The sequence below is a fragment of the Poecilia reticulata genome, chromosome 8 (assembly GCF_904066995.2).
Source record: "Poecilia reticulata chromosome 8, P_reticulata-male-v2, whole genome shotgun sequence".
Taxonomy (NCBI): Eukaryota; Metazoa; Chordata; class Actinopteri; order Cyprinodontiformes; family Poeciliidae; genus Poecilia; species Poecilia reticulata.
This window is the reverse complement of record NC_088837.1, coordinates 19,257,878-19,265,055: the sequence shown is the minus strand read 5'-3', so window position 1 is coordinate 19,265,055 and position 7,178 is coordinate 19,257,878. Positions and strand designations below refer to the sequence as shown.

At 36.8% G+C, this 7,178-nt stretch overlaps 1 protein-coding gene across 1 annotated transcript in view; it reads right to left on the bottom strand.

Annotated features, from left to right (window-relative positions):
• The window catches only part of elfn1a (extracellular leucine-rich repeat and fibronectin type III domain containing 1a), a 105,759-nt gene that overhangs the window by 11,606 nt on the left and 86,975 nt on the right, over positions 1 to 7,178 (bottom strand). The window lies entirely within an intron of this gene.

The window sequence follows — 7,178 nt, the reverse complement described above, 5'->3', positions numbered from 1 at the left end:
GAAGCAATTGCCCCCTAGTTATTTTGCTCTACTTGTAGTTTTTGTTAGACCTAAATGTTGGAGGTCATTAAACACGTTATAAAATGACACTGAAATAACTGATTTTTTTCTTGGAACTGACTCATGGACACCAGTCTTGGAGGCTGGTAACTCCTGGGAAGGTTTACTCCATCCATCCATTTTCCTGACACCCTTGTCCCTTAGTGGGGTCAGGAGGGTTGCTGGTGCCCATCTCCAGCTAACGTTCCAGGCGAGAGGCGGGATACACCCTGGACAGGTCGGAAGGTTTACTCTTCCATGTTTTCTCCAGTTGTGGACAATGGCTCAGTTTGTGGTTTGCTGCAGAACCAAAGCCTAAGAAATAGCTTTCTTACCGATTCCAGACTAAAATGTCTGAATTTTTTCAGATTATGTGGTAATTTTTTGTTTTTTTCACCAACTTTTTCTTGTCAGACAGTTTCTATTGAAGTGTACATTTGTTCCTGCAGGTCAGGCAATCATCAGGCCTGGTTGTAACAAGTAAAACTGAACTCAAAAGAAGGTGGCTAATAATTAATTCATGACATAAGAATGGAAAAGTATCGTGATTCATATAGAACCGCCTTGGTGTGGCAAGGATTTTTTATTATAATAAATTAAATCATCATTTGAAAACTACATTAGGTGCACTCTTATTCCTTCATAAAATTAAAATGTATTTGATTATATATATAGCAAAGTGTGAGCATAGAGAAAAAAACAGCTGAGCAGAGCATGTAGTTTGTAGATTATTTTTCACAGTAATGTTGGTATAAAATTAAATTATTTTCTCAATATTTGAGTAATTAAAGACATTGGCTTCAAAAGGCTGTAAATCAAAACAAGAGGCATTTCCAGAAAGATTTCAGATTTATCTTTTTTTTACTTTTATGAAGTTTCTGAAGGGAAAATAGATCAGTAGCAGATTTGAATGTGTTCACACCATTTCTGACAAAGACGCATCTTGTGTTGTGACAAAAATCTGGTGATGAACTTGAATCAGTGGTATGTGCAAAGACAATATATGACCAATGTTAACTATTTGTCTTGTCAAATTTTGAAATGTGTCTGTAGCTGCAGATGACTTCTTATTGTTGTTCTCTTTCTCTTAGTTGTTAGCAATATTGTTTCAATGCAAGAAGGCTGTTAGGTAGAATTTTATGTCCTTTATGTGCATGAACTTTTATTCTCCTGTCTAAATACTGTTTAAAGAACAACATATGCTAAAATATGTGTGTAACAATATAAACAACCATCCTTTTGGAGCCACAATCAACACATCAGTTTTGTGCTCTGCAGCAATATCTAGTTTTCTTAAATATTGTCAGTCTTGACAATCTTTTTCTATAGTTAGCAGTAAAATGTCTGACTATAATGGAGGGTTTGTTTTGTGACTAATATTTGACTATCAGTGCTCACGAAAGTATAATCCCGAGTTCAACTTTTCTCTGTTACATCACATTGTCGTTATAATTGCAGACTTCATAACAGCATTTAACTACTCAAAGGTCATCGCAGTGTTGTTTACAGGGAAACAAACAAAAAAAATATTGTTGCACAGATATCTATGGATAAAACACTACAATCAACAATAATAACATGTCATTTAAAGCAATCCGCTGAATTGATTTTACGTGCAGGAATGAATGTTTGTACTTAGGAGAAGACAAAATTATCCATGAAAAAAAAAAAAACGATGTATCTAATTGCTGCAATGTTAGAGGAGTTTTTCTGTATTAGATAATGACAGCAAATGAATTTCTACTGATGAAAACTGAGTGAATTAATAAGATAAAGCAAATGTGTAATAAATACAGTTTTGGGGTGAGTAACAGGAGTAAAGCTTATGATGAAAAATGAAAAAACAAGAGGGAAATATTGAGTTTTGCCTCCATCATCTCATTAGCTATGTTTCCATTCAATCATATGCTGAAAATGAAAACATAGCAGTGACTCACTATGTGATGAGGGCAAAATATATTTGCTAAACCCTGATATTTAGCTTAGTGCCAGCGTTCACTTATGTTTCATCTGTTTCAGCTCACAATTCTTGGTTCACACCTAGTTTTTTTTTTTAAAACAAAGCTTTGTTTTTAACTGTCGATAAAGTGGATGCTCCAATTGTTATTCAAAATGCTAAAAAAGACAAGCAGCTGTCATGCTTCCAAACGTTTTTTCGAGTCCAGTTCTATTCAATTCACACAGTGCAACAAAATTATCAGCAATGATGCTTAGGTAATCAAGTAAAAGCACTGGTCAGCTATTCGAGTACAGTTAAAGTGCAGGAATAAATGGTGTCGTGAATACTGCTACAGACTGCCAAAGGCTGCCATTATAAAACCACCTTCATGATGACAAAAGAGCAGTGGCACAGGAGCACTGAAGAAAAAACACTCTGAAAACCCCTGAGAAGAAAGAGGTTCCAAATCAAATGTTCCATGAAATGAATATGAAAAATACAGCTCTGCAAGAATATCTAGCCAAGCAAAAGATATTTTAAGGAAAAAAAGGGGGCCTTGTTACCGTTTCTCAGTCTATGACCTTTATTGCGAATACCGCATGGCAGAGATTGAACTCATCTGACCTGGACTGCGCTTGCTCACAGCGTGACAACATGCTTTTAGCCATTAAATGGAAGTTTAAGTTAAACCTGAGAAGTTTCCCACCTCCCCCTCATTTAGAATGCATTGGCTGTGTTTTGTTTGTCCACAGTGACTCACTCTTAAGTGAGTCACTGTATTACCACTGAAACCGTTGCACAAATTAGACAGAGGATAGTTCCCCTATGTAAGGTTAGAGTGAAACACACACCGCCATGCTTCCACTGATGGGTAGAACTGTAGCTTTTGGGTGGCAAAGCACAGGATGTGCTGTTGAATATGATCAAATATTTAACTCGTCCAACTCGGGACCTAATGAATACACAACAAATGGCAATAAAAACAATGCCTGCAGTCTTAAGTTGTTATGGGATAAACAAAAGAACTAGCTACATTAAAATTAATTTTCAGAGCTTCAGTTTCATGCAAATTACACCAAAGTCTCCAGTCAGATCACAAAATGAGCCCGAGGCACCTAGTGTGCATGTTGCCTTGTGAAAGCTTAGGTCTATTTGCCACCACAGACCCACTTTCCATAATGGCAGCAATCTGTATGGTCCAGTGTGAGGCCTTAGTGCAGCAGGCCAGAACACCCAAGGCATCAGAGCTGAGTGTATGCCTCTATCACACACAGGCAGCCATTCCACAGACTCTTTTCCATTTAGGTTTTATGTGCTCGGTAATGAAGCCTTTTCTTTTCTTTCCCCCTTCTGTGGATAACCTATTGAAGCCTCTATTGAAGGTTTCTGTTTCACCCGTTCAGAGGGTCTTCGTATCGAGCCGTACAGTAAATCACTAACTCACCTTGTATGAGAAAAGGTACATGAAATGACAACATTTTAAGAGTTAAAATTTCATAACCATACTTGTATTACAGAATTAAAGATTAAAGACTGAAGAAGCGACGTGGGTTATTTTTGAGTGTGCATTGGAGAAGTTGGTATCACTGTTGTCTTGTAACGAAAACGTTTTGGGGTTTGAATCCAGGTCACCTTCTTGCATGGAGTTTGGATATTTTTCCTGCTCTCACAGGATTCTTCCCACTGTCCTAAAATGCATGTAAAATGGTGTACAAACAGTTTAAAGTGTCTCATCATGAGTAGGAAAGATTAAAAAAAAAACACATTTGGAGATTTTAAATGAGTGTTCTCTCTTCCTGACTTCCTGAGCATTGATGACCTAATCAAGTCTTCAAGGTAATTTTGACAGATAATCAAGAAAACCACATGTAGAAAACAGATTGAAAACTTTGCCCACACTCCCAACAAAGAGCTTTGTGTATGCAAATGAACGTTTCTCTCCGTAGCTATCTCTGCCTGTCAGTCCCCTCCTGTTTTTGTCAATGAACCTGTCCAGAAAAAAAAAAAGCATTCCGCTGCATACCAAGCCACCAACCACCATTCTTCTTTTCAGCCTCCAAGTGTCTACAAAAACATAATGTCAAAGAATCTGTTTTCACTGTTAAAGGCTCTTCTTTTTCTTGTTTCTCCCTTGGCTTCCTATCTTGTGCTTTTGTGACAGTGAAGGTGCCTCAATCTCTGAGGATCCTCCTCATCCATACCAATGACTGCCCTTTATTTGATGTCATTGACAATGCATGCACTTCTTGCTTGAAATGAAAAAAAAAAAAAAAAGAAGTTAGAGATTGGAAACCGGAATAGAGGAATCAATTGAGTTGAAATGGAAGAATTTCTCTTGGGGCAGGAAAACATTGTGCTCATAGAGGTGTTGAATTGCTTTGGAGAGCACAGGAACAGGGTCACACATGTGCAAAAGGATACCAGACAACTTTTATCTTATGCATTAATTACTCTGAAAATATATTTAGAAAATGTATTATTAATTCTCTCTTTGCTGAATAAAACTTGCTGAATGTGTTGCAATTCTCATGGCTTCAGTATTTTCTTGAGGTTATGCATTCAATGCATTTTTGTTTCTTTACCTTATTTTGAAATTGAAACCTATGTCACATCTAGACACAACTTTTGTGTTTTCCGTCTGAAAGCCTTCATTTCTATACAGAAAGATTTGATTACTTTCTTCCATGTCTGTGTGGGAAGCATAACAACGTTTGAGGAAAAATAAGTCTTTTGTAACTTCCTCGGGTTCGCATGAGCGTATTTAGCCAAGTTAACCTTCCTATTGAACCGTAAGTCTTCAAGATGCCACAGCTGCAATTTATAAGGTTGTAGGTTAGACTCTCTATCACTTTGTTGAATTTATTTTGCTGAGATTTCTTGCTTGTGATCCCTGTGCATTCAAGGTTGATCTTCCTATTAGTTTTTGATGGACAGGGTACAAAATTGTGATGCACTTCTTGTTAATATTTGGTGAGGACTTTAAACCATATAGCAAAGAACTCCCTTTGAAAGTTGGTTAGGTTGTTTAAAAAATAACATGTCTCGGTTTCCAACCCAGTTATAGGAAATAATATTATTTTCTTTCTTTATAGAAGTTACTCTTTATGTGCAACAAATTTCTAAGAAACGCACCCAACTGGTCAGGGTTACACTATCCAAAGATAAAACATTAGCTTTGGATAGTGTAGCCCTGCTGCAAAATATTATCCAAAGAGTTTTGTCACAATGAAGTGACACATCATTATGTACCGAAGGAAAAAATTAAACTGGAACAGAATGACTGTGTACCACAACACAAAGTGATACTGTTGCATTCTGTAACTGATGATCAGTTTTTAATCCTAACCTTTATTTTATGTTTCTTGGTCATGTTGTTTTGCACACCAGAAACTAGGAGAAATCAGCTTGTTACAGGCTTGCTACACCACCAAATCGCCATTACAAGACATTGTTACTTTTTCTTATGTCTACGGTAATGCTCGTCTTGAAAGTCTGCTAGCATGGAGTTATACCTGTGGGTTGTCCGCGGCATCTCACTCCCTCACTCACCAACCTTTGCTTGACCCCTCTATCAAATTTAAGTCACTATTGTTTGCCATCAGAGTGACATCTGGTCTTGTACCTTGCAATCTAAACTCAATTACACAGGGCTTTGCCTCTTTTCAGCTACTCAGTTCTTCAAGGTATCATCTGGCTTTGCAACCTTTGTTAGCAACTTAGTTTCAGTTTAAATTCTTTGTGTTCTTGCCTGAGGTGATGAGCCACCAAATGCTGTCAGAAAAAGAGTCTTACTTTTCTACAGTAAGCTTTCAAGTTACTTTTGAATTTGTTTTTACATCACTTCTAAGACTAAATGTAACCTCTTAGATCTTCTTTACATGGTTGTATCATACTGGAACTTGAATGCTGTTCCTTACTTTCCAGCTTGGCTTGAAGTCCCTTTTTTTCCTTTTATTTTATGTGTCCTGTTCTACAGATTTACTTTGACAAGTGGAGCATTAAGGTTTTTGCTATACTGCACCACTTGATATATATACATATATATAAAAAAACAGAATTACAAATTGCTTTGGGTTTAATTAAATGTAATGGACACAAAGATGGAAAAAAAAAGGAGAAAGGAAAGGGAGAAACGTTGGGGAAAAAGATAAAGAAGGAGATAGTGGGGGAGAAAAACAAGGGTAGAGTGAATACAAGTCAATACCCTAGAGGTCTGCTTCTACACCAACCGAATAAGAAATAAATAAAACCAGGAAGCCATAGCAACAAACAACACATGCATGTATATATATAATATTAACTCTTGTAAAGTCACCTGTAAGTATACAGTGCAAGATTATAGAGCCCAAGGTAGTGTATCTGAAAAACACCTGAAAATAAAAATCTGTCTGTGTGTGTGTGTGTGTGTGTGTGTGTGTAAGAATGTTAAAAAATATCCCTTTTTCAAACGCAGGACTAACTTGATTGAAAGTGACATGATAAAGTGCTTGCTTCTCTCAGTTGCTGATTTCTTGCATATTGTATAATTTTTGAGACTTTTACATAGCACAATATGCTCAAAAATAAAATACCACCTCTTTAATTTTTGTGGTATTTCTTGGAAACCATTGAATTAATGTGGGTCATAAAATATTTCTGCTGCCAATTAGTGTCAGTTCCATAGCAATAAGCGTCAAACCAGGATCTAGATAATAAGTATTGCTGAGGAGTTGCTCCATCTCAATTAATGCTGATGATACATTAGTGTTAAATGTCAGATAACTGTCTTTTTTGGATAATTGAGACCTTAAGAGCTTTGGTTTGGCTGATACAAATATATCCTGAGGCAACCTGAATTTGAAATTGTCTCTCGGTCTATTTCGGCTTACTTGGTATTCCATGCAGGAGTGATACTTTGTGAAACTTTAAATGACTTACTGCCCTGCCATCTCTTGTAAATCCCCTATATCTTCCTTTATTGTTCTTCATTGTATCAAGAGTCCTTCAGCAGCCCCACAACCTAGTATGACTTAAGCTTAGACAAGAGCTAGAAAATCTCATTACAAACTAAAGGCTCGACTTTAGGTGACACCTCTTATGAAAATGATAAGCTATGGAGAATGGTACTGAATCACGGTGCACTGATTGAAAAAGATGCATAAGTGAAACCCTGGAGGAGAATTAAAGCAGCTGACTGCAATCGTTACTAACCAGAAAGAAG